This window comes from Macaca thibetana, chromosome 4, assembly GCF_024542745.1.
Source record: "Macaca thibetana thibetana isolate TM-01 chromosome 4, ASM2454274v1, whole genome shotgun sequence".
Lineage (NCBI taxonomy): Eukaryota > Metazoa > Chordata > Mammalia > Primates > Cercopithecidae > Macaca > Macaca thibetana.
Genome location: NC_065581.1, coordinates 22,578,494 through 22,605,144, shown reverse-complemented (window position 1 = coordinate 22,605,144; position 26,651 = coordinate 22,578,494). Strand labels below are relative to the sequence as shown.

The following is a 26,651-nucleotide window of genomic DNA, read 5'->3' as shown; positions in this document are numbered from 1 at the left end:
TCTTCCTATCTCTCCTCTAGTACATTTTTGGAGATCGGATGCTTTCCCTAGTCACCTGATCAATCCGCACTGTTCCAGGCTGATAAGCACGTCATTTTCAAGATCATCCTCCATACTCTTTATCTCTGTGTACACATAGAATATATTCCCGTTATTTTTAAAAGTTATCTTTCTCAACCCCATAACAAAATCGACTTTATAAACACTCATTGTGTTCGGCCGGGCGCATGGCTCACATCTGTAGTCCCAACACTTTGGGAGGCTGAAGTGGGTGGATCACTTGAGGCCAGGAGTTCCTGACCAGCCTACGAATATGGAGAAACCCCGTCCCTACTAAAATCACAAAAATTAGCCGGATGCAGTGGCACACACCTGTAATCCCAGCTACTCGGGAGGCTGAGGCACGAGAATCACTTGAGCCCAGGAAGCAGAGTTTACGGTGAGCCAAGATCGCACCACTGCACTCCAGCCTGAGTGATAGAGTGAGATTCTATCTCAAAAAAAAAACAAAAACAAACAAACAAAAAACACCATTGTGATGATAAATAAACTGAAATGTATGATATTTAGAAATTGCTTAAAGCTTATCTCTGTGCTTCTATCATACTTGCCATGGTTCTCAGAAATTCCGAGTGATCATGAATCATCTGCTGAGCGTCATTATTTCCTCCAGATTCTTTCAGAAGACCTGGGAAGAAAGCCCATTTGGCAATCACTGCATGGGAATCACCTACAGGAGAAAAAGCAATAACAAATAAAACTACTAGAAAATCAAAAGGTTATTTGTTGCTTTGAGATATATTTGATATTTCCTAATTACTTTTTTGTCAAAATTTGATTGTGTTACACTGATTTATGTTAAATGTTTTATTCCTAGACATTTATTAATTGAAGCAAAACATATGATGTAATAAGAAGAAAGCCACCCTGAACTCAAAATTTTATACAACGTAAATCACAGGTAAAGAGATGAAAGCTGAACTCAATGCTAAGCAACTGAATATCAAATTGTACGTCTGTTGGTAATGAGCAGTGTGGACACCAGGTATGTAAACTACCTGGTCTTTATTTTCCATATAAATTAAATTCCATATTCCAAGTCAGTGAACTTTAGAGCTGAATCAGCTCATGTAGTTAACTCTCTCGTTTTAAACAGGCTACGAGAAGATACATTATTTGACATTAGCAATCACTCGATCATCTACTAAGGCAGGTCTAGACTCTATGTCATTAATTCTTTCCTTTAATGGACACTACGCTAAGGACTGATAGGGTAGGAGAAATCATTTTGAGGCTATGTAAAGATGGTGGGGAGTAGGTGTAGGTGAGAAAATTGATAGTTGACTGTTACTGCAATCCAGGCCATCTGAGAGTGTGCAGAAGTCTCCTCAGTCTTCTCCCTGCTTCAGAGTGCTGTGGAGTTATGGTCTAGTGCCAGTGTGGATTCTTCTCTCTCATTTGATTGGTCTTCCTTTCCTAGAGATTGTAAAAAGTCATCCCTCAATTACCTTGTCAAGTGGTTGTTAGATCTTAACAAAAGGAAACTAAAGCAAAAGGGCCAGGTGTTTTTTATTTTGTCTCCCCAGCAATGTTCTCGAGATGTTTGGATTGGACATGATGTGGCAGATACTCCTGTGTTTCCGCCCTGTGTTGAGAGCATGTGGACATTTGACCATAATACAGGAAGGCAACCAGAAAAGCACTCAGAAGAGGCACAGTCAACCCTCAGTATCCCTGGGGGATTAGATCCAGGATTCCCCACAGATACTGAAATCTGTGGATGCTCAAGTCCCTTATAAAAAATGGCATAGTGGCTGGGTGTGGTGGCTCTTGCCTGTAGTCCCAGCACTTTCGGAGGCCAAGGCGGGCAGATCACCTGAGGTCAGGAGTTCAGGATCAACCTGACCAACAGGGTGAAACCCCGTCTCTACTAAAAATACAAAATTAGCCAGGCGTGGTGGCAGGCGCCTGTAATCCCAGCTACTCGGGAGGCTGAGGCAAGAGAATCATTTGAACCCGGGAGGCAGAAGTTGCAGTGAGCCAAGATCATGCTGTTGCACTCCAGCCTGGGCTCCATTTCAAAAAAAAAAGCATAGTATTTGCATATAGCTACACACATTCTCCGATATACTTTAAATCACCTCTAGATTACTTATACTACCTAATACAAGGTAAATGCTATTTAAATAGTTGTTATACTGTGTTGTGTTTTTACATTTGTATTTGTTATTGTTGTATTGTTATTTTTATTGTTTTTTTCCTAATATTTTCAATCTGTGGTTGGTTGGATCCATAGATGCAGAACCCATGGATCTGGAGGGCTGACTGTAGTCTGTGTGTGTATGGGTGTGAACATGGATGTGTGCCAAAATCTAAAGTCAGTTTCTGAGGACCTACGTTCTGAACAAGATAAAGGGCAGACATGCTGAAGTTTTAGGTTTTTATTTTTTTCCCTTGTGTGAGTGGTCTAAGGGAAAACTGTAAATTTTTAGAGTCTAAAATGAAAGTGTGGAAGAGAATTTTTCCTGATCTCTTTGAAGAATATCTGTTCTGTAACTGGAAGACACTGATTCTGGGCGTTCTTATCTAATTACTCCTGCTATTCTTCGGGGAATATAAAAAAAGAATAAATTTATCATTACAAAACATACTTTACAAGTAAATGTCTAAGTTAATAAATAGACTCTTCAAAAGAAAGCATTTTTTTCTTCCTAATTCTGTCTTTTCTTTTGCATTAATATATTGGAAGATGTCTCCCTAACACCCTACATCTTTAGAAATTAATCAAGTTCTAATTTCTTCTTGTAGGGGTAATACTATAAATGTGATTATAAATACATCATATCTTTAAAAGAAATTCAGGTCACTTCCTTTATCATGTGAAGAACAGTACTTATTGGTAAAGGGGATGTCGAGAGGATAAGATAATTTTGGAGGAAAACAATTTAGATTTCTGGAATCTTGCTAAGGTTAGCCTGAGATGACCTTGCTAAGGTTATATCCTGAGAAGAATAAATATCACTATTATTATGCAGAAAAATGCTGTCAATACTTTGATATAAACTAAGTCTTACTGTACTTTAATGGCCTTATCTAGTCTATTAGAGAGATATTTTCAGACATTATCATAATCACATGTGAACTTATAAAAGCCTGAGAGTTAGCACAAACTTTTGATGATGGCTTTTTTCATGAGTGAGGCACTGTGACTGTAAGCTCAGGTGTCACTAGAAAGAGGATTCCATCAGTAAAGGAGTAGGAGGGAGAGCATGGAATCTGAGCATTGACAGTCCGGAGGTACATTGCTATTGCAATATTAGGATGGTTAGTTTTGAGTGTCATTCTAAAAATATTTTACCAGTAGTATATATATGTATGTAGTAGGAATTTATATGTGTTAATATTATCATCTCAGAGAATGAAGGCAACAAATTTTTTTTAATGCGATTTCACTTTTAGTGTTATACCTGTCAAGAGAGGCTCTATTATTTAATGAACATGCTAAGTTGACATAACTAAGAGACCCCAAAGCACAAGGGTTTTTAATAAGATTGACGTTTATTTCTCTCTAACACTGGCTGGAGGGGAGTGGTATAGTATTGGAGGATTTCTCGCACGGTGGAAAGAAGGGAAGGGTCCCAAGCTTTGAGGATACACCCTGTCACTTCTGCTCATGACTGGAATCTAGTCACATAGCAGTCCATGCTGTAAGGGAAACTAGGTAATAGAGTTCTTCTCTGAGCAGATATGCTTTCAACTGAAACTGAGAAATTTACTTTTTAAGTCAGGAAAAAAGGAAATTGGTAAACAACTGGCAGTTTCTACCATTTGGCATTCAATTAATTTTTTTAAATTGACAAGAAAAATTGTCTATACTTATGATGTACAACATGATGTTTTGATGTAAGTATATGTGGTAGAATGGCTCAGTCAAGCTACTTAACATAATAAAGTGATATTTATTAAATGAATAAGTGCCATTTGTTTGACATTTGTTTAAAATCCAGAACCATATGGATTCTCAATTGAGTCAGGACAGTTTTCTAAGACAATGTTATATACTTTAGTATATACTTTTAATAAAAATTTGCATTAAGAATCATTGATAAGAGAATGTTATTCACAAATGTTCTTCCCCCCCCATTAACAATAAATAATGAATTTTCTTCTTCCTACATGAGTATTTTATGTTGTATTACGAAATACTGCTATAGTTAAAAAGAAAACAAAATAAACAAATGGAAGTTTGTTAGAAATTATTAAGGTAACTTCATATACTTACCCATTCCAACATATATAGTGAGGAAAATAACCAAATATTGTTACCCATTACTGCCCATGGAGAGTGTCTCCAAGTCTCTTTTATCTTTCCAGGCCAATTGCCTTGTTCTTACTTAGGCCAATTGGCCCATGTTTATTTTCCTGGCAGTTTAAGTAGATTGTCAACTGCTGGCCCTGTACCACATCTCTGTCTATTATTTCAGAATGTGTAGCAAGGCTGAGGAAGCTTAATTATTTCAGAGCAATGGTTGTAATAATTAAATAACAGGCACAACCCATTTTAAGAAGAGTGGCGGTAAGTAATTTCTTTCCCTCCACCAGATCTTGTTTAAATTAGCTATGTTCGTTTTCTAGTTTGTTGGCCAGCCTGAATTGAGAATTCAGTCATTACCTACACATTATGCACCACTCTGCCACAGGCTTTCAAATACACTTATTTATATGCAGCCTTTGGGCTTCCCAAAACTATTTTAAAAGCAAGCTGACCTAGAGATGCTCATGTTTTCTCAAAGGGACTGAAATGTCTGGCTTATAAAGGTAATTTTAAGGGCAACGATTTATTTAAGTTTTGAACTGGAGAGCAACAAAATTGCACATAAGATACTGATATCAAAATTCAAAACAAAGAAAATTTTAGAGAATAATGAAGGCAAGTACAGATAATATAAAAGTAAATCAAATTCTAATCTAAAAATACTCTTTATAATTTCAATTAACTTATTTTTCTAATGCTACATAAACATAAAGCTAAATTATTTATAAATGCTTTTTATGTGTTTTAGCAACATTATTAGTTTCTCATGTTTCAATTTCTCCATGTGGATGCTAAATCCATCCCTTTGAAGTAATTAACATAATCACTAACATTATAAGATCATTTTCCTGACTCCAAATAAATGACCATCAATCTGGTGCCTACTTTCTATATTCAGAAATGCTTAAATAGTTCATGATTAGTCAAATGACTATGGAAAAACACTGTGCATAAGATGAAAGGAATAATGACTCATACCCCCCACAAGGAAGATGAAACTCTTCCACATCAGAATTAATTCACTGTAAAATATCTGAGTATCAGGAAGATAATTGAAAGCACTAAAAATAAAATCAAATGCAGTAGGTAATCGAAAGGTCATGAGATTGGTCACTACACTATTATGAGATTTTTTTAAATGTTAGTAAAGCTTATAAATATGACCATAGCTTATATTCTGAATATAGATTACTTTTCAATGAAGTTTTTGTATGTAAATATATCTTATGAAAATATTTTATATACTATAAGCTTTCACTTATCAAATCACACTATCAATGAAAAAAACTAAAGGTTACCAGACATGACAAACCGAAGATTTTTAAAATTTTGGTAAGGATGACTGTAGCTTCTATTCTGAATTCAGAGCAACATTTAAATGATGCTTTATCTATCTAAATATTCGTGTAATGAAAATGTTTCTATGTTACATGTCTCACATTTCTCATCTCATTGAATGTAAAATGAATCTGAAACTTTAAATGAGCACCCATTTAATTTCCCCCCCAAAATACTTTCTGTTGACAGTAGGTTGTATTGATTTTCAAATGGGAACCTATATTGTCTGAAACAAATCAGAACAAATGAGGAAGATATTATTCCTAATTTAAAGGTATAAGCACATTTGCTTATAAGGAGACATGTTGATCTGTGTATTTTTACACAGTGGATCAGTGATATCGGTTAACAACATAACTTGCTAACCAATTTTTCAATACTGAACTTAGGGCCCAGTTCTAAGCAAAACTATGAAGAAATGTGTTTACTTGTAGCATCTCTGTGTGTGTGTGTGTGTGTGTGTGTGTGTATCCCTTTTTTCTTAAATACCTGCTGTCTCCTGTTGGTCCCTATTGTCGTGATACTCACGATCGAAGTACCGTGGCATGCATCCATTGAGCTGTGTCTGTTGTGGTTGGGATTCATATGACTGCTCAGTGACTGTGCTACATGGGTCATAAAATATTTTGAAAACCACCCCTGGTGAATACTCTCTGAGTCAAGCCCCTCCTTTCATGGGAAACTTTCCTGCCAGAACTCAGTGCCAGGGTTATCTTTCAGGGTTATCTGCTCTACTTTAGTTCTTACGGTCCTGGAGAATCATATAAGATCTCTCTTTGCTTTGGTCAACATAAATCTCTGAGGTGAGTTTTTAACATAGCTTGAGTGACTGCTGTCTGATTGTCTATCACAGACTGTTACTCACCCTAGGGATCAGGCTGTGTGTTGATCATGTCTAGGTGTTGTCATGTACCTTAAAGTTATTGTAACTCTGGAAGGCTATTATGACAGTTTTCCGAGCAGATGGCTTCGAAGAATTTTGAGAAATGGAGACCTTTTTCTAATCTGTATAAATAGTTAATAAATATAATTTCAAATTTCCAAATGGTTAATAAGTATATCATAAGATGTTTAACATCATGTGTCATTAAAGCAAAGAAAATTAAAATCAGACATGGTACTACTGAACATCCACCAGAATGGCTAAAATTAAAAGGATAAAGAGGAAATTAGACTCTCATACACTGACAGTGGGAGTACACCTTGATACAATTACTTTTGATTACTGCTTGGCAGTATCTGATAAATCTGAACACACATACATACCCAGCAATTCCAGCTGTGAGCATATATCCAACAGGAACGCATATATATGAACTCCAACGGACATATACAAAATGTTCATGGCATCCTGTATAAAAGTCCCAAACTGGAAATAAAAACAATGTCTATTTACAATAGAATAAGTAAAAAAATTTTTATAATGGACAATAAAATACCATATATCAAGGAAAATAGAAGAAACACTGCTACATGCAAAGATGAATAAATACATTGATCAAGAAATCTAAAAGGTACACAGTACATTATTCTACTCATATGAAGTGAAAGAGCCAAAAAAAAAAAAAAAAAATTAATCTGTTAGGCCTGGCACAGTGACTCACGCTTGTAATCCCAGCACTTTGGGAGGTCAAGGTGGAGGGACTGCTTGAGCCCAAGAGTTCAAGACTAGCCCGGGCAACACAGTGAGATCCCATCTCTACAAAAAATTAAAAAAAAAAAATTTAGCTGGGTGTAGTGATGTGTGCCTGCAGTCCTAGCTACTCAGGCTACTGAGTTAGGAGGATCACTTGAACCGGGGAGTTCAAGGTTACAGTGAGCTATGATTATGCCACTGTACTCCAGCCTGGGCAATAGAGAGAGAACCTGTCTCTAAAAAAATTAATTAATAAATAAAAATAAAAATCTGTTGTGGCTTTTGGAGGCAAATGACTAAGGATGAGAGGGAAGCTTTTGATCTGAGTGACAGTTAGATATGGTGTTCACCTTGTAAAAGCAGACTGGTGACCTACTCTAATCCCTCATAAGGTAGCACTAGAATGCCATGGTCAAAAACGACCAATTTTGTCCACATCAAAAAAAATCATTCCTCTCTCAAGGACTAATTCATATTATCCAAGGCAAGACAGTAAGATAGGAAAATAGAATGCCAGTTCATCAGTTTAAATTAGCAAATACAACTGTTTCATAGACCATATCTGTGTCAATATGATTGACGCATTTACTCCATGAAAACAAACTCACGTGGAGAGCGATATGATACAAATACAAGAAAAATAAATATTGACTAAGAAATGTCCTTCTACTTCACAATGCACAGACTTTATCATGCGAGGTATGAAGGGCAAGTTTGTTAAGTCAAGGGGCATCCAGTTGTATCTAACAACACTTAAAGTTTGCTACTCAAACACACAAACCTTTATCAAGGTCATCTCACAGCTCTCAAGTGGTGTCAGACATAATTTTGACATAAAAAGCAGTTTGCATGTAAGAATTTCAAGATACTTATGGAAAGTGTGACTCTCAGAGAAAGTCAGGAATTGATATTATTTTATAAGTGGTAAGCTAAAGTTTAAAAATACGAAAACTTAATCGAAGTCATGTTTGTTTTGAGGTCATAGGTAAAACCAGAAAAGGACTCAGGATGCCAGGCTTCCATGCAGAGGTACAAGCATTCATTCTTTCAACAGTTACTTATTTAGAAATTGTGTGTGTGTGTGTGTGTGTGTGTGTGTGTAATTTTTTTCCAGCTGTTGCTCTATGTGTCACAAGGCCATTACCAAACAAGTATTTGCCCTCAAGGTGATTACAATGTACAGGGAAGACAAACAATAAGAATATATTAAACAAATAAAAAAATTAGTTAATGATACCCTGTAAGCTCTGAGGAAAATGCAAATCAAGATCAGGGATCAAGGCTTACTAGAATGGGATACTAGTTTCTATAAGGAGGACTTCAGGGGTACTGTCTGCAGAGGAAACACTTGCACATGCACCTGAGTGATCAGATGAAGACAGTCAAATGAAGAGATGAGATGAGAGCCATCCAGGTGGAGCAGACAGAAGGCATAAAGACCTTGAGGCAAGAACGAGGTTGGCATGGAACAACAAGGAGCTCAGTACAGCTAGAGTATAGTGAGAGGGAATGTGGCACCAAATGATGTGGGAACCAGACCATGCTGGGACTTCTAAACCGCAATGACTGACTTGGGTTTTATTTTAACTGAAATGAGAAAATATGTGTAGGACATTGAACAAAACATAAAGGTAATGCCTATATTTTTGAAAGCTTACTGTGGTACATTATGTAGAAGCATATTTCTACTTGAGAAAATTTGGAAGTGAAATACCTTTAAAGTGTCAACATATGTACTTCCCAATGGATATAACATTCTCTAAAATGTTTTATAGTAACACCCAGTTGGGTACCCATTCCTACTTTTACCAGGCAATTAATTTCTTGGAATTTTGTGGTTGATAGCATCATCATTGCATTCGTAAAAATTTATGAGATATCTGAAATAAAGTATGGGCTCATCTCAAAGTGATCTGAAGAGAAATTTAATTACAAGAAATAGTATGATTCACTGTAGTAATCTGTTCTCATATTGCTATGAAGAAATATCCAAGACTGGGTAATTTATAAAGAAAAAGAGTTGAATGGACTCACATTTCCACATGGCTGGGGAGGCCTCACAATCATGGTGGAAGGTGAAGGAGCAAAGTCACGTCTTACATGGCAGCAGGCAAGAGAATGTGTACAAAGGAAATACCCTTTAAAAAAACATCAGATCTCATGCGACTTATTCACTATTATAGGAACAAGTTGGCAAAAACTCATGCCCACGATTCAGTTACCTCCCACTGGCTCCCTCCCCTGACACATGGGGATTACCAGAGCTACAATTCAAGATGAGATTTGGGTGGGGACACAGCCAAACCATATCAACTTAACATTGCCAATATATGATATAGAAAATTCCTTAGATTCTCAGAATTGGTATGACATTTATGGTTCGCTGCCTCCATAGCTCCACATATTTCTAGCTTAAGGAGAAAGGGGATTTCTTGGGTAAATTTTCTAGGTTTAGTCAAGATTATCATCTCTAGTGCTCCCAAACTCAGAAATTAGTTTTCTCTGTTAATCCAGATTCCTGCAAATGAAAAATCTTGACTACATGTTACCTCTCAAATTACAGATTTCATATTTCTCTCAATTCATTTGAAAGTATGAACAGCGGCCGGGCGCGGTGGCTCAAGCCTGTAATCCCAGCACTTTGGGAGGCCGAGACGGGCGGATCACGAGGTCAGGAGATCGAGACCATCCTGGCTAACACAGTGAAACCCCGTCTCTACTAAAAATACAAAAACTTAGCCGGGCGAGGTGGCGGGCGCCTGTAGTCCCAGCTACTCGGGAGGCTGAGGCAGGAGAATGGCGTGAACCCGGGAGGCGGAGCTTGCAGTGAGCTGAGATCCAGCCACTGCACTCCAGCCTGGGTGACAGAGCGAGACTCCGTCTCAAAAAAAAAAAAAAAAAAAAAAAAAAAACGAAAGTATGAACAGCTACTTACCATTTTTTTTTAAGAGACAAGGTCTTACTTTGTCCACTTGGCTGGAATGCAATGATGCAATCATAGCTTAATATAACCTCAAATTCCTAGGGTCAAGCAATCCTCCCTCCTCGGGTTCCCAAATAGCTGGGAGTACAGGCATATACCCCCATGCTTGGCTAATATTTTTATTTTTTATGGAGACAGCATCTCACTATATTGCCCAGGCCGGTCTGGAACTCCTGGCCTCAAGCAATCCTCCTGCCTCAGCCTCCTCAAGTGCTGAGATTACAGAAGTTAGCCACCATGCCCAGCCCCCCATCTTTGCTTTACATGAAATCACAAGTTGCTTAGCTTCTCTTGTAGAACAAATGTCAGAAGTGTGCGTAGGACATTATCTCCAAATTGGCTATCTCTTGAGTTCACCCTCAGGTGAAACACCAAGCACCAGGAAATAGGTCAGGGATGAATCCAATTTCATTAACATCTGAAAGCTTTCATCTGGTGGAACATCCAATCCTCCTCTCAGAGCAAAACCGATCCCTCCCAAGAAAGTTATTAGTCAAAAGGCCAAACTCAAATCCCTGTGGTGATAACTTCTAGTGCCATGAGCACTGGATTAAGTAAGGTAAATAATAGATGGCCTGTTCACAGGGGAATTCATTTCAGCCCTTCTCAAGAAGCAGATGGAATTTTAACCCACTCACATCTGATCTCAGTTTGGAGTCATCCTTCCTTTTTTCTAAAGAGCAGACACTGAATTTGGGGCTCGTTAAATCATTTCCCAGCTATCTTAGCAGTGCCTAAGAAGTTGAAAATTATATGATGAATCACTGTTCTGACCTTTTGTCCTGATATAGTTAACTACCTCAGTTATTTGTCTTCCAAGCCCAAATAATCATGTTATAGCATTTAACCTTACACTGGCAGGGGTGAAGACTCAAGTGTGAGTTACTAGAATAAGCTGCTTTTGACTTTGATTGTGTATATGTGTGAGTGAATACACACACACACACAACTATGCTGGACAACATTTGCTTCCTACTCCAGATTCACTCTGGATGAACCAAGCTTGCTTCTCACTGAGTTCAACTAATGGGAGGACCTGGCAGGAGCTGAGTGAGGCCAGGGTATGCATATCCTGAGTTCTCTCCCTGCTCAATTGCTGGCCAACAGTGGCTGCTTTTCTCCACAGAGGGCCACACCTCCTCTCAGGCTGCCCTATCTTCTGGCTTTGGGTCTCTCTAGCTCTCTTAACCTTGCCACACCTTTATAAAAAGTCCCCACATTAATTTCCTTTTGTTTGAGTGTACTATCTCATTTCTGCCTTGCCATACTAGCCTTTACTTACAGAATTTGATTTCAAAAATATTATATGGAGACTAAATGTCCATTGCACACATTATTATTATTTTATTTTACCATAAAAAGTCAAGGGGATGAAGTCATCTAAGGATTTTCATTAGAATTAGTGTTTATTGTAAAAGAGCAGTTTTATTTAGCTCTCAAAACTATCAATTGGTGAAAATTTGCCCTCGCACGTATCAGCCAATAAACTAAGGTTAAACTTTTAGAATAAATAGAACAAGATGAGAGCTAACATTTATTGTAACTCCTCTGTGTACTGGAGAATTTACATACTGCACTCTTTAATCATTATAACAACTATATGAATTAGAGTAAGAATCAGAGCAAATATTCAAAAGCTAACCTCGCCCTGAGCTATTTCTACTGCATCCATGCTGCTGTCATTCAAACAGGTTAATTTATATATTTTTAAATTTTCATTATTTGCTATCCAAAGAAATGAGAAGGAAGTCAGAATAGGGAGGAATTTATGAAAATTAATCAACCATTGTAATCACTGCTGCCTCACGGTATTCGCTTTGAGGGCAACCATCTCAATCCCAACCACCTCTCTCAAATTTAGCTATCAGCTTTTCAGCTTAGTCCTTCTCAATCATTTGAGACTCTACTTTTATGAGGTGGACGCTCCATAGGCTAGAAGAGTGACTTTCTGTCTACAGTCCTTTGTAACTAGAAAGCAGTATCTCTTTAAGGTAAAGCCACTGGCTCCTCTATATTGGTGAACATTAATATCCTTTCCTTTTCAAAGCAAAATGCAGAGTACATGTAGTATCTCCACAACGCCACAGGTTTTGAACACAATTTCACCTCTGGCATATTAGCTGACATGCAAAAATCTAGCACCAACGCTTTTCCACCTATGTTTCTTTCTTGCTGTTAACAAAGGGTTTGTTCAGCTCAAGGATTCTCAGCTCTCCCCTGGCACATTAGCGAGCAGGCCACTGACCCTCATCTCGCCTCTTTGCTCTGTGATTATGGGACACTGAAAATCTCCTGCAGCTCAGATTCCCATAGCTCTTCTGGCCACTTCCTCTGTCTGGTGTCTGACCTGCCTCTGGGTCTGCTAATTTAAACTCAGTTCACTAGGGCCCCACCCACAACAGGAGAAGTACTCTGTTGCCTTTCCATTCTCTCAGGGCTCCCATCTCCACCTCAGCTCTGTGACATCATTCATCCATCTGCAGACTTCTTCCTGTGCTACTCCCACAGCTTCGATCATGGGAGTGGATGGAGGTGGGGATCCCTGTTACCCGTCAGCTTTTCCCTTAGCTTAACTGCAAATGACCATATCGATTGCAGGAGGGCAGAGTGTCCAGTCAGCATCCCCAGAGAAGACTGTCTGAGGGGGGTTAGCCTTTTCCATTTTCCTTTTAAGGATTCATTTTCCCTTTCGCTTGGGATTTGCCGTTGCAATTAATCTCTCTAAATCTGTGTGTTCTGCCCTCCCTTTTAAGATTCCTACTTCTATTTTCTCTTCCTTGGTTGCTGTCTCATTTCCTTCCACCTTTTCTTCCTTTCTCCCTTCTTCCCTTTTTTCATTTTTCCCTTCCTCTATTCCACTTTTCATTTTTGCTCTCTTCTGAGCAAAACACTAAGCAAAGAACAGCAAGTATGTTTTCAAAGGTAATAATTAATAGGTAAATCCCATATGTTTGGTAGTCTTTAGTGGGAAATATGGCTTTTTCAAGAAAGAATGCACTTAATAGAAAGTGCCATGCCCATGGCAGAGGGAATACCAAATAAAATGCACATTTGTTAATGCTGTAAATTCAATAAATATACTTAACTCTCCACATTTAAGAGGACATTATAAGCTGAGCAGGAGGGTTTGAAAGCTTTCTGAATACCTTCACTATATAATCTTAAGAATTAACCTTATTCATACTACAAAATAAGTTCTACTCATGCATGTTCACATGGCTATTATATTAACACCAAAGATAGCAAATACATGGCATGGTTCCCACACATTTACAGCCCCCCTTCCACCACCCATGGCCGTGTTAACCTTTCCTAATCAATCATTAGTATCTTCCATTTGGGCTGAGAAGCTGGCTCCTGCCTTTCTCAAAACAGTATTCCAAGCAGCTTCCACTGATTGATAGAGGATATCAGTTGAGGAGAGGTCTTATTTTGCATTCCCTTAAAAGAAGTAGAAACATCAGATATTAACCATGATTATTGCCACATATGGCATTATGGGTTGGTTTTTATACTTCAGTAAATTATCAAAAGGTGCTACCTTAACTGTGTATTATATTAATAGTCAGATACAAATATTTTAAGAAATTGACTATCCTGTGTAATTTGAAGACAGACACAGATTTCATCCTGAATACCAAAGTAGAAAGTCATGTAAATTATCTGAGCAATTCTTTTTATCTTACGCCATTTTCTGAGTCATAGAAACACCCTGGGGTAATCATATTTCATTATGTCGCTTTAAAAAACAAGGATTAGAATTGACTTTCAAACATAGTTTAAGATACCTTTTATTATTTGTATGGAGACAAAGAGAGAAGGGGAATGACAAAAAAAAATTTAAAAATCTGCACTATGGTGATTAGTGGAAACTTGTAAGTAGAACACTAGGGGCTACACAGAAAAAATAGTCGTTAAGGGGGAAAGCATTTCGTTTTTACTTCAATTGATAACATTCAAGTTACTTTCAGCATAACACTTGGAAAAATATTACTCAACATTCACAGGCAACAATATTACCCCAGCTTAAAATGTGTGTGTGTGTGTGTGTGTGTGTGTGTGTGTGTGTGTAGAGTTCCATCTAATTCAACATTACTTACATTTACCTTGACATTTACCTGGACTTTTGTAATGACATTTATACTTAACAATTTATTCTTAACACATATTCTACAATGTTATTCTCAAAAGAATCTCTTAGTAAATATTGGTCAAGAATAAGGAATAATGATATGTCAAGGAAACTAATATTGGCTTTGACTTTTAGCAATTTTTTTTCATTTCTATATAAAAAAATGAGGAAAAATTAGCATTCAGGATTTGAGCTCTACTACATGTCTCATGAACAATTCTGGGAATGATTTCAATGCCATGGGAGAAATTTCAGTAATACAATGATAGGTTGGTGTGAGACAGGTCCCACTAAAATGGCTTAGTTACATTTCATTTACTCAGAAACTCCTACCTTCCAACCCTACAGTTACAGGACACAACCCCTGGCTAGTCAAAGAGGAGCCACAAAGGTTTCACAATAATTTGACAAAAATTTATTGAGTGTCTTTTATTGCTAGAGTAAGTGTTTCTTAGAAAGTGAACAAGACAGATACGTTCCCTGCCTCATAGAGCTCCCAGGTTAGTGGAGAATGCAGAAAAATACATGGACAACTACAATCTAGTGTGTTAGTATTTTCTAAATGATGATTCATGATAGTGCTGCATGGATATCACCTGGAGGGCTCTTTAAAAATACATATTCTCAGGACTCTGCTCCAAGCATCCTGAATCAGAACCATGTGTATTAGAATGCCAGGGAGGCCAAGAGAGACAGCTCATTTCCTAGAGGAAATGAATCTTGAGAAGGGATGGGAAGTTTTCAAGGAGGAGAGGCTTGCGTGAGGTTGCTATCAGGGCAGGGTATGAGCAGGTGCTGGTGGGGGCAGGAGAGGAGAAGTGTGTTATAGTCTGAGGGAGCAGAAGGCATGACACCTTACATAGAGGCAGGCATTTATATGGAAGCATCAGAGCATACAAAATGGAGGGAGGCAGGAGTACAGATGTAGTTGACAGCTATAAAACTACAGAAGGAAGCTCTAGCTCATGAGGAAGGGCTTGTTAAAGAGTTTGAACTATAGTATCCCAATAGCAATTGGTAACCATTAAAATGTTTTAAGCTGAGGAGAGATTTGCTCAGGATCGCCATTAAGTCAGTGTTACCAGCTCAGGCAATGCTGGAGATAATGAACGCTGATGTACAGAGCACAGATAAAAATGATAGTTTGGGAGAAAGTGAGAAATTCCATTTGAACACAATTTTTTAATCCCTGTATTTCCATCCTGTAGCAGTTAATGGTTGTGAAGTCCAGAGGAAGGTTATGAATGATAGACAGATCTTGGAGTCATTAATCATCCATTCAATAGATATTCTTTGAGCTCCTCCTATGTGCTACACCAGGTGCTAAATTTAGGCATACAACCGTGAATAACAGGAGGCTTGGTTCCCACCATGGTGGATCATGCATGTGGATGTTCATTGAAACTCTAGGAGTACAGGAGATCACCAAGAAGGGTATGCGACTAAAATGCATAAGGATTTAGATGGTGCTTGGTACATGGGATAAACTAGCAAGCAAAAATCTAATAGTGATAATTGCAAAACAGAGAATTAGAATAAGTTGAAATGATGCCAAGTGATCTAATGCACATAAAATATCTCTTTGAAAACTGAATGACATTTTTAAAAAGCCATCAATGTGAATTATGAATATCAAGGGGGAGAGTAGTAAAAGGCAGAGGGAACGGCTAACGTGAAGACCCTGAAATGGGAGACAGCCTGGAAGATGATGAGAGAAATAGAGAGGACACATGAGTATCTCCTGTTGGGCTCTGAAAGCCACTTTAATGCATTGGAGTTTTAGTCCAAATGAGAAGGGAAATCATTAGATGGTTTTAAGCAGGTAAGTGACAGGATCTATATTATATATATTCTTACACATCACTCTTGCTGTTGTGTGGATAATTGATTTTGGAAGATTGAAAGCAAGGAGATGCTTTAGGAGCCTATTTCAGTCATCCAGGGAAGAAATGAATGTGTCTTGGTCTAGAAATGATTGGGTTCAGTTTATTTCTCTGAGTGAAAAACAGCAGATTTGCTAATGAATTAAATGTAAAGAAATTAAAGACAGGAACAGAGAGGACTCTTATATTGAGAGAGCAACGTGGACAGTATAGCAATTCATGAAATGCAGAAAGACATAAAAGAATGAGATACTTGAGTTTTTCAGAAACACTCATATTTGATAATGTTTTGTTCTCCAATTACAACGTTAATTTGATGTTTTCTTTCTCCAACTACAATGGAAGCTACTTGAAGAAAAAGACCACAGCTCCTATCAACAAACATTTTGGTTTTTTCTACCCTATTTTTCTCAGGTTTTTGATATGATAACCTGAAGTAAAGAAGTGCTTATTGAATGACTGGATAAATGAAAGAATATGTTTCTATGTAGAAAATAAGGCACTGTGTTTCTGCTGCTTAATCTTACTATGTTCCCTCAGACCATTAATCTCTACCATGAAGTACTTGGTCTTTATCCACTGAAATGGCAATAAAGACAAGTTGTAGCTCTTCCCCACACTTTTAGGAAAAGAAATATGAAAAACAAAAGAAAATTTCTTTCAACAGGCTTTTCCAAGAGAGCAAATTTGCCCTAGTAGAGGTTATTGAGCATTCAAGAGCTATTTGACTCCAGGAGAATGGATGTGGAGTCATTTATATTCCACATTCCATAAGTACATTATGCTAGATATCATCTGCATGTAATTTAAACCTCACATCATCCCAAAAGGGAGACGAGATGATAAAGGTGATGATGATGATGATGATGATGACGGCGACGACGACGATTGCCATTTCATAGATGTGGAAACTGAAGTTTTAGAAGAGGAAGTGACTTGCATAAGGTCATTTAACTAATAAGGGGTATGCATAGTCAGGACTCAAACATGCCATGTCAGTGTTCATAGCTTTTGCTTTTCCACACTAAGGTTTCCAGTGACAGATATTAATAAGACTTTTGTCTGAACAGTCAAACAAGACCTATGAAAGTCCTATCCATGACTTCACTAGCACTCAGTCATTTTTCTCCAGGTTTCACAAATGAGCAGATCAAGGGTTCTGCAGGAAGACCTGGCATGCATAGACACCTCTACATTAGTGCAGTCAAGGATCAGGAAACCCCTTTCTAATTTGGGCAACACACATATGAAGGTAAGGAAGCTGAGTCAAAAGTGCTGTCAGATACTTTTTTCTCCACTAAAATTAAACCCAGAACATTGAGGTGTCTGGCCCAAGGCCTTAAAGTCTGTGGTCCAATAATATAGCTGTGTGTCCTTTATCCCAAATGCCTATGTTAGTTCATGAGCCTCTTTGCCCATAAGAGGATATGTACAGGCAGGAGAGAAGTCAGGTTAAGGTACTTAATAAATGGTTCCCCATGAAATTTTCTTCCTCTATCCAACAAACTGGAAAATAAATTTTTTATCCTTTTAATTGATGATGCAGCACGATGTTACAGATAAAAGATTTTTAAGAAAACCTACAACAAATCTACTCCATTATCTTCCTTTCCTGAATCTGCCACACTGGCTGCCCTTATTTTTTAATTTATGACAGTTCAGTCTAACCCATTCTACATACACACACACACACACACACACACACACACACACACACACACAGATGCACATGATTCACTTCTATGACATCACATAAACAAGGAAACAGTTCAGGCAACATGGATTAATTTGGGGAATGTGATTGGCATTGAAGGAAACTTCTGGGTAAGGGGTTCTTACCCTTTATTGTGCCATGAAGCCCTTTTCAGTCTGGTGATTTCTACTGATCCCCTTCCCCAAATAACATTTTTAAATTCATAAAATACATAGAATGAAGAAGAAAGCCAATTTTACTGAAATTATATTTCAAAATATAAGAAAAAAGTTAATGGTGTAGTAATTAAGGCAATTTTTTACTGATATATTAAATAAAGAGATTTAGCAGTTGCTTTAATAACTACCATAATTTTCAAGTGGTGATGATCCTAAATAATCTTTAAAGCTATGTATAACAACCATAAGATGTCGTGAAAAACTTCTGTGATTCATATTGGTAAAAAATTATAGGCACCTGTAATATGTAGTTTGTCTACATTCAAAAACGAAGTAAATACCAAATTCTGTTATTGGATCACAAAACTAAAAATGTAATTTTTCCACATCCAGCGTCAATATTTAGGTTAAAAATTCATGTTTTAGTCTCAAAGTATTGGAGTCCTCCTACAACACTAGGAAGACTGTAAATTAACTTATATATATCTGAACTTTGCAGTCTTCAAAGGGAGTAAGTACTGTTATCTAATGCCCAAATAGGAATAATCCGATGCCCTGCTGCAAAGTGTCTTCAGCCAATTTAAACAAGAACAACTCTTAAATTATTTTTGGTGGAGAAAGTTAATCCCTGAATAATTTGAGGTGAATGGAAGTTTGCTATTCCTCTACAACCTTTCACCGGGTTATAATGAAAGTAAGTTTTCAGCCAAATCCTGCTACAAATATTGAATATATTAAACTTTTATATGCAATCAAACCTGAAATAATTGCACAAAATCTCACCTTCTGCCTGTGTAGATGCTGCAACCACCACCCTACATGAAAGTTTCACTCAAAATAGATATGAAAACATTCTGGAGGTGAGAAACTGTGACTTTTATCATACCATGCAATTGAGAACCAGCCACAGAGCCTTTAAGGAATCAAGCATCAGGGCCATCCTTGAGAGAGCTGGCTTTGAGTCTCCCCAAATTCCTACATGCTGTCTATGCAAGTGCCTGTAATATCAATAAAAGATTGTAGCCAAGTCACATCTCTGGGACAATTTTCATGTCATCTAATCAGTCAGAGTGCAGTTCTACCAGTCATGCTAAATAACAGGCCACCAAGTACACTGAGCAAATCCATGTCTAACATTCACTATGCTAATTAGCATATCCTCAAGTGCTATTTAAGATATGGAAAAAGGGCTTTTAGCAGCCACCTTTAGAATTAGCCTTCCTCATATGATGCTAGCTACCACTGGTAGAGTGTGGATTCGTGATCAGAGAAAGTGACTAGCCCTAGAACTGAAGCTCAAACTAAGTAGCACATGCTTTATATTGCATAGTATGTGTCAAAGTATTTAGAGATAAATTGTTATAGACACCATAATAGTCTCATTCATAATAGTTTGAATACAGCAAGTGCAACACTTTAATAAATTTCTGATACGGTTCGACTGTGTCCCCACTCAAATCTCACCTTAAATTATAAAAACCCCCACATGTCAAGGGTGAGGCCAGGTACAGATAGTTGAATCATGGGGGGCCGTTTCTCCCATCTGCTCTTGTGGTAGTGAATAAGTCTCACGAGATCTGATGGTTTTATACATGGGAATTCCCCTGCACAAGCTCCCTTGCCTGCTGCCGTGTAAGTCATAACTTTGCTCCTCATTCGCCTTCCACCATGATTGTGAGGCATTCCCAGCCATGTGGAACTGTGAGTCAATTAAACCTCCTGCCTTTATAAATTACCCAGTCTTGGGTATGTCTTTATTAGCAGCATGAGAACAGACTAGTACAGTTCCCTCCTCAGGTGTTTCTGGATGCCTGAACGAATGTTCACATGTCCCCAGATCTGCCATGTTGTCATTTTTACCTCAAATTGACCATCACTCAACCTTGATGTATTTTCTCTTATCTCCCCCCATCATTCCCTCTATCAAATCACCAATGCTTTAAAAACACTGGATTCAATTTCAGTATTGAAATAAAATCCTGCTTTAATAAAGTCTTTAATTTGTATTAATTATCTTAAATTGTCTTGTTTAGTAAGAACTCAATATATTAAAGTGCGAGTTATTTATGTACTAGTTTAGTTGTGTCCTTTTGGTTCCTTACAAGGAAGGAAATTTAAAAGGTAACATTAATTCTAGTTATTATGAAAAAGTCTAAACGTTTTTTATACAGGAAGCAGTAAAATGCATTAATTGTACAGGAACTAGAAAATATATGCTAGTGGCACTCACAAGTTATTACAGTCTAATTGTAGTTAATTTTATTCTCTGGGACAACTAATCTCTCGATAACATTTGCAGCGATTGATTAAAATCCACTCCTTGCTAAAATCAAGGTCTTTAGGTAATTGATGTGCTAATAGACCTGCAATTATTTGAGACTGTGCTTCCTCACAGAGAGCAAGTCAAGGAATGGATAAAGTCCAAATAATGTACCTATTTTGCAACAGAAGCTATGATAATTGCCAGGAGACAGCCTGCTTATCAGTTGTGAGAGGTTTTCATCCTTCATTAATATGTAGTTCAGTTGGACATCAGAGAAACTGGCCCCCATGGGAATATTCTCCGAATCTCCCATTATCTCATTTTCCATACACTTGGCTTGACCCACTTTTTATCTACATTTGCAGAAAGATCTGGCTTTTCACATATGAGCTTTCTAAACAATCAGCTAGCCGTGAACCTGCGTCTCCAAAGCTCCATGTAGTGTCAGCTGCCGTACATTTGGACAAGTGTGTACACCAATCAAATATTAGTTTAAATATTCCAGACTAAATATTTGAAAAGTAGACAAAATAAATATCCCAAAGGGCTAAGCTGTGAGTTTTCTATTCTGTGGCTTGTGCCCCCATGTGCTTACTGTGCTAGGCTCTCAGTCGGGGCCACACATCTTTAATGTCTTCAGGCATCTGGGAGAGCCATACAACAACTCCAGATTTGTTGCACATCAGGCTGAGCTCTCTACTGAGTCTAAACTTACCCACAGAAAAATTGGGAGCAATGCTTTTAAAATTCCATTAGTGAAACAAGAACCGTTTTCTTCTATCCTGACCAGACATGATCCAGGTGGCCAAAAGAATTGTTGCTTGAGACCAATTTTCTTTTGTTCTGGGGCTTGCGAGGCAATGTCTAAGTGGGGCACAATTCTTTGCAACCTCTGCTCTCTTTATCTTTGCTCTCATCAAGAATATTCTTGTCCCTGAGTTTATAATTGAAGTTCACTAAAAATTACTCTTTACAATTATAATAGGAGGGATAAATGGGTTTATCTTTCCACTTCATCCTCACTATGGCTCAAAACAAATATCCAGTGTGGTCAATTGTAGATAAGTAACAAGAAAAACACAGCTGTTCAAGTAAAACACAGTTTCCAGGTACTACAATAATGGTTAATATATATGATGGTGCTCACTATTCCCAGGCTCCGTGCTGAGTGCTTCACTCATACCATGCCATTTAATTCTTACAACACGTAAGTATTATTTCACTTAGATGGCATCCTAACAAGTACTGTTATTCTACCCATTTTACAGATGAGTCCACCAAGGAAGGAAAAAGTTAGCTTCACTTCACTAAGTTCCCACATGGATTAAGCAGCAGACCCCAGACCAAGACCAGAATGCAATCCACTCTTTGATGAGAACATACTTGGATATGACCTATGCTATTTTGAATGAAATTTAGCAAGGACGAACTGTCCATCAATCATTTTAACCAAGTTCACCTTTTGTTGCCATTTAAGTTTAATTTTGTCCCAGGAAATTCATAGTGAGTGATTGTGATTACAATTTCCTCATTTTCATGCCTCTGACATTCTTGTTGAAGATGCTAATCTTGTGTAAAGCTGTCTTTGGAGTTGATGATGCTGCCACTTCTCACTCCTATGGGAAATGGAGAGATGTGGCGCATAAAATAGAATAAAATGTATTAAAGCAAAATAAAACCGCTAATAAGAGTAATCACTGTAATAGATTTTAAAATCATTTTAAATTTAGTTTTAATTACCTAAATCCATCTCAGAATTACTACTGATGTGATGAGAAATTCATAAATTCTGTGCAAATGGAAAACAGAAATTACATTGTTTATTAAAATACTACTTTACTACTCCATCTCTATATTATCATATATCCAGTGTGGTAAAATATATGTAAATTTATGCATGTATACATAAATTACACATTTATACATATAAACTTGAATTTATCAGAACTACTCAATTTCATCTTGGTTAATAATTTGGTATTATTAACCTTCAATATTCACATCAAGATATATTCTCCTCTCAAACATGATAAAACGAAAGCATTCTAAGATTATACAGTGTGTTTTCTAAACAAAATTCGCTTCCCGTTTTAGAAAGTTGATGTCATCAAGGCATCACCATCAAATTTAACTTCTCTATTTTTCTTTAGATAAAAATAGATAAGAAAGCGTTCTAAGTGTGTCAGTCTAAGAAAAACTTTAATTAGAATCTCTGGCTGTTGCTTAGGTTGCATTCTACAACTTATTTCAGCTTGACAGTAGGCAGGAGACTTCCCCTTCAATTTTAGGTCGAAGTCAGAATAAAAAGTGCTTTAGAAAAAAAAAGATAACTGTTTTCTGTTCTCCTAATTCCCTTCTGCCCATAGAAGGAATCTATGCAGGATATTTGCAATAGCATCTCAAACCCACCTGGCTCTCCTGTATTTCTCACTTGAAGACATCAGATGGCTGATTCCACAGGAGCCTGTGGTTGGATCAGAGTAGAAAACTGCAACCTGAGAGGATTGAGGGAAACCTTGCAGAGCCCCTGGGGTAGTGGTCAGGTTGGAGGTTTCACATCCTCTAAATGAGGGTCGTCTTTATTTTGCTGCTCAAATCTGGTGGGCTTTCTTGCCAATGAGTTTGCTATGGGCTCAAAACATTGTTATTTTGCCTGAACAATCTCTGTGGTTAATGGTTGGTGTTAGATACTGCATGAACCTTGGGTTTGAAACTCAAGACATACTCCTGTGGATTCTCAATTTGCCTTTTAGTTAAGAGCAGAAGACCTCCAATTTATCCAGACCTGTGGTTGAGCTGTCAAAATGCCTAGTCTGAAAATGGATAGGCCTATGGCCAGGAACTCGCTGACAAGGAAACCTATAGTTGCAGGGCTCAAAACTTCTCAGATGATAGGATATGGGAAGAAGTCAGTGGATTTATTCAGAAGCTCAAGCTACAGATAGAAAATGCTACCCACGAAGAGGTAGATCAACCTCCTAACTGATGTAATTGTCTCCACTGGAGTAATTGTCCTCAAATGCAGTATCAATCACGCTACTCCCTTGCTCAAGATATTCAGTAACCAGACCCACTCTTAACACGTTGCAGGGCCTAGGGCAAGAGTACAGATGGATACCCACAACATGGCGTTAAATCTATACAAACTATAAATCAATATAACAAACTGATGAACAGACTATGTCCCCCTTCTGTGAAAAATATGCCTCCATACTGAAAAAATTTCAACATATATGTAAAGCTATCGTTGTTGAATGAATGTGGCTAGGGACAAAGTAAAAACAACTAAACTGTATTATTGTACATTTCTGAGTATTCTTTGTAGAGTCTGATGATGTTAGAATGAAAAGTCACAAAAATGCATTGATTATTATATATTCTACAATATCCATTTTAGAAAAATTACTAATTATGTCGTGTTGAAGATTTGTATATAATTAATGTTCTAGAGATAATAATGACCTAAAAGACTAAAAGTATTCAAAGTATACAAAAGTGGAATATATTTTCATTGAAGATGTAAATTAAATGTAAAAAAGTTATTGTTCATATTTTCAAAGTCTTTTCTTTCAAAATATTCAAAATTGCCTATAAAATTACAAGGGAAAAGACATATCATTATCAATAAAAATGTTAAATATTTCAAAGTAAATATTAAATTTTTATAGTGTTTAAGAATTAAATCTTTTGATATAGATAAAGCCATTTTATCATTCAACATAAAATTATGTAGTTTTATATATAAATATTTATGCTTATATAGTGTGTGTATGAGTAGGGATATATATAGAGAGAGACAGAAATAAATATTTTGAGTAATTATAAATATTTAACAGTGTAAAATATTTTTTAACCTTCATATGCAAAGTCTGGAAATATCACCCTAATTCTTGTCTCCTTTTTTCTACAAACTAGAACGTGAAGGGAAACAAGTAAGTGGACCTCTTTTTGTCCTGTTTGGAAATTGTTCTTAGTTATGCAAGAATGTACCGCAGGCATGTTATCTGAGAATTGGTGATCAGTTAATATAAATTTTTAAAATTTTTAAATTCTCTCCACTTTTCCCCTCTGAAGTTCTTCCTATCTTCGAAGCAGTGTCCATTTCCAGGGCTGGCAGTGGCATATCCATAGACCTTCACAGCATGCGGTCCTCATTCCCTCTAGACACAGTACCAGAGATGTAGAGAAGTGTTTCCCTGGGGACTAAATGTTAGTCACTAAAGCTGATGTTTGAGATTATGTGTTGAACTGGGCCAGCAATAAGTACTAAAACCTGAGTACAGATAGAAGTGGCCTTGTATTCTTTCATACCATTTTCTCCTCTTGTGACTGTGAAATGCAGGCCTTCTTAAGCATGAATCCCAGAGCAAGGGCCCCTGGAGCATGAGGCTAAGAGCAATTATGTCAATAGCTACCCTAGTCTTTACTATAAAATCCATATATTTTAAACACAAGATGGAAAATAAGACTCTATGGACAAACTCTCTCTCTTTTTTTCCATTTGATGCTTTCCTCATTCTTACACCTTCTCTCTAGCAAAAGGGAAGTGCTTTTATTATTATCCTTGCTTTTTCTTACATTTGGTGCTTTGAAAACATTCGTCTCTTTGCTTTGAAACTCTTACACCTCACCCCTTCCTGATGGATTGGCCATTAAAGACTCAAATCAGACATTACTGTTTCTGGGAAGCTTCCCCTCTGACCAACCTGGATTAGAGTTCCTTCAGGGTACTCCTACAGCACCCTCTGAGCCTCCTTCCACCACAGAATTACAATGAGTTGTAGTGTTCTACCTACTAATAAGAAAATCTCTCCTAATTATGAGCCTGTTAAGGGCAGAAGCTGAATTTTATTTGATGTTTTTCATCCCTCCACCTAGTACATTGCCAACTGATACATCATTGATGGTTCATAATAATCTGATAAAAGAATAAACTATTAAATAAGCAAAGGCACTTAACTCTGTCAGATTATCACCAATATACAGATATTATCAATTCTGTCTATGTTCATCTGTTTGTTTGTCGCCAGAGAGCAAAACACACTTGCTATGGAGTAGCACCTATGCCCTGATCAAACCAAACCAAGGCCCTGGGATGTCCCTCTAGAACACACAGAAATCCTCAGACACATATCTTGTTCAAGCTCTTCATGGGCCATCAACAAATACACTCCCCTCAATATACACAGACCTCCTTTCAAATAAAAGCCTAGCTGGATGGCATCAAGTCTTGCATATATTCGACTTACTCCTTATAAGCCTCAATTTCTTCCTTTTGTCACCACATGTGTGAAAAGACAGCTGATGCTGGCATTCCACGCAGAGTTTTCAAAAAGGTCACCTAGCATTCAGATTTCTGCTGGTGAAATTCATTCCTTCTCTTTCAAAAATTTAATGAGAAAGGACAGCTTTGTGAAATGGAGGAGCAAGAACAATATTGCTTAAATAAATTGGAATTTGCACTTTGATTACCCTGCAGTTTCTGCCATACTTTGCTGGAAATGCTCCCTGTGGTGCAGGTTTTCTCTGGAGTGACATCATCATATGAAGCCATCCTCCATATAATTATTTCCATCCACATTTGTAGAGGACATAGCAAGAACGTTCAGCAAAGAATACTTGATACATATAGAAAAATTTAAAACTGTGGAGTCACCAGAAAGCCCCATTAAAAGGCAAATGATATATATTTATGCATGCCTCTGACCCCAAAGGAGGTATTTCACATTCATATTAGAAAAAAGCTCTCTTTCAAACAATGAAACTCTGGTAACAGCAAATATCCTATGCCGTGAAATAACAAACAGCGTGCATAGTTTCCGCTTTTCTTGGACTAACACTTATAAAAGGTGTAGCATAAAGGCAGTAGGCATATTTTAGTCCACATCATCAAACTTAAATCCTTGTGGAACTTAGGCTCTGTCAATGCTAATACCAAGTATTGAGATTTTAAAATGTTATTTTGTCTACCCTGGTTTCCCTTTTAATGAACTTGATTATTCATTTTAGACTATGGATTTATAAATCCATTTTAATAAAAGCAAAACACTAATACATAAAAGTATTAATTTTCTCACATATCAAAATAGCTCACTGAAAGACAGGATTTTTTTTTTTGATAATTTAAACAAAATTTAAAATGTGAAAGCTGTGGATGGGCTTTCCTGACAATCTGTGATTTACTCAGGCTGACTTTACCCATGGGGGAGACTGCAGCCTCCCACTGCTG

At 37.3% G+C, this 26,651-nt stretch overlaps 1 long non-coding RNA gene across 2 annotated transcripts in view; it reads right to left on the bottom strand.

Annotated features, from left to right (window-relative positions):
• Positions 1-946: 946 nt before the first annotated feature.
• The window catches only part of LOC126952041 (uncharacterized), a 36,227-nt gene continuing 10,522 nt past the window's right edge, over positions 947-26,651 (bottom strand). Inside the window, exons 2-4 of one of the 2 annotated variants that reach the window (XR_007724774.1) lie at positions 9,324-9,427; positions 6,920-7,022; positions 947-1,476 (exon numbers count right to left, since the gene is read on the bottom strand). This is a non-coding gene — a long non-coding RNA (uncharacterized LOC126952041). Of the gene's footprint in view, positions 1,477-6,919; positions 7,023-9,323; positions 9,887-26,651 lie in introns of those variants that run through there. The other variant, XR_007724775.1, reaches the window with a different exon arrangement.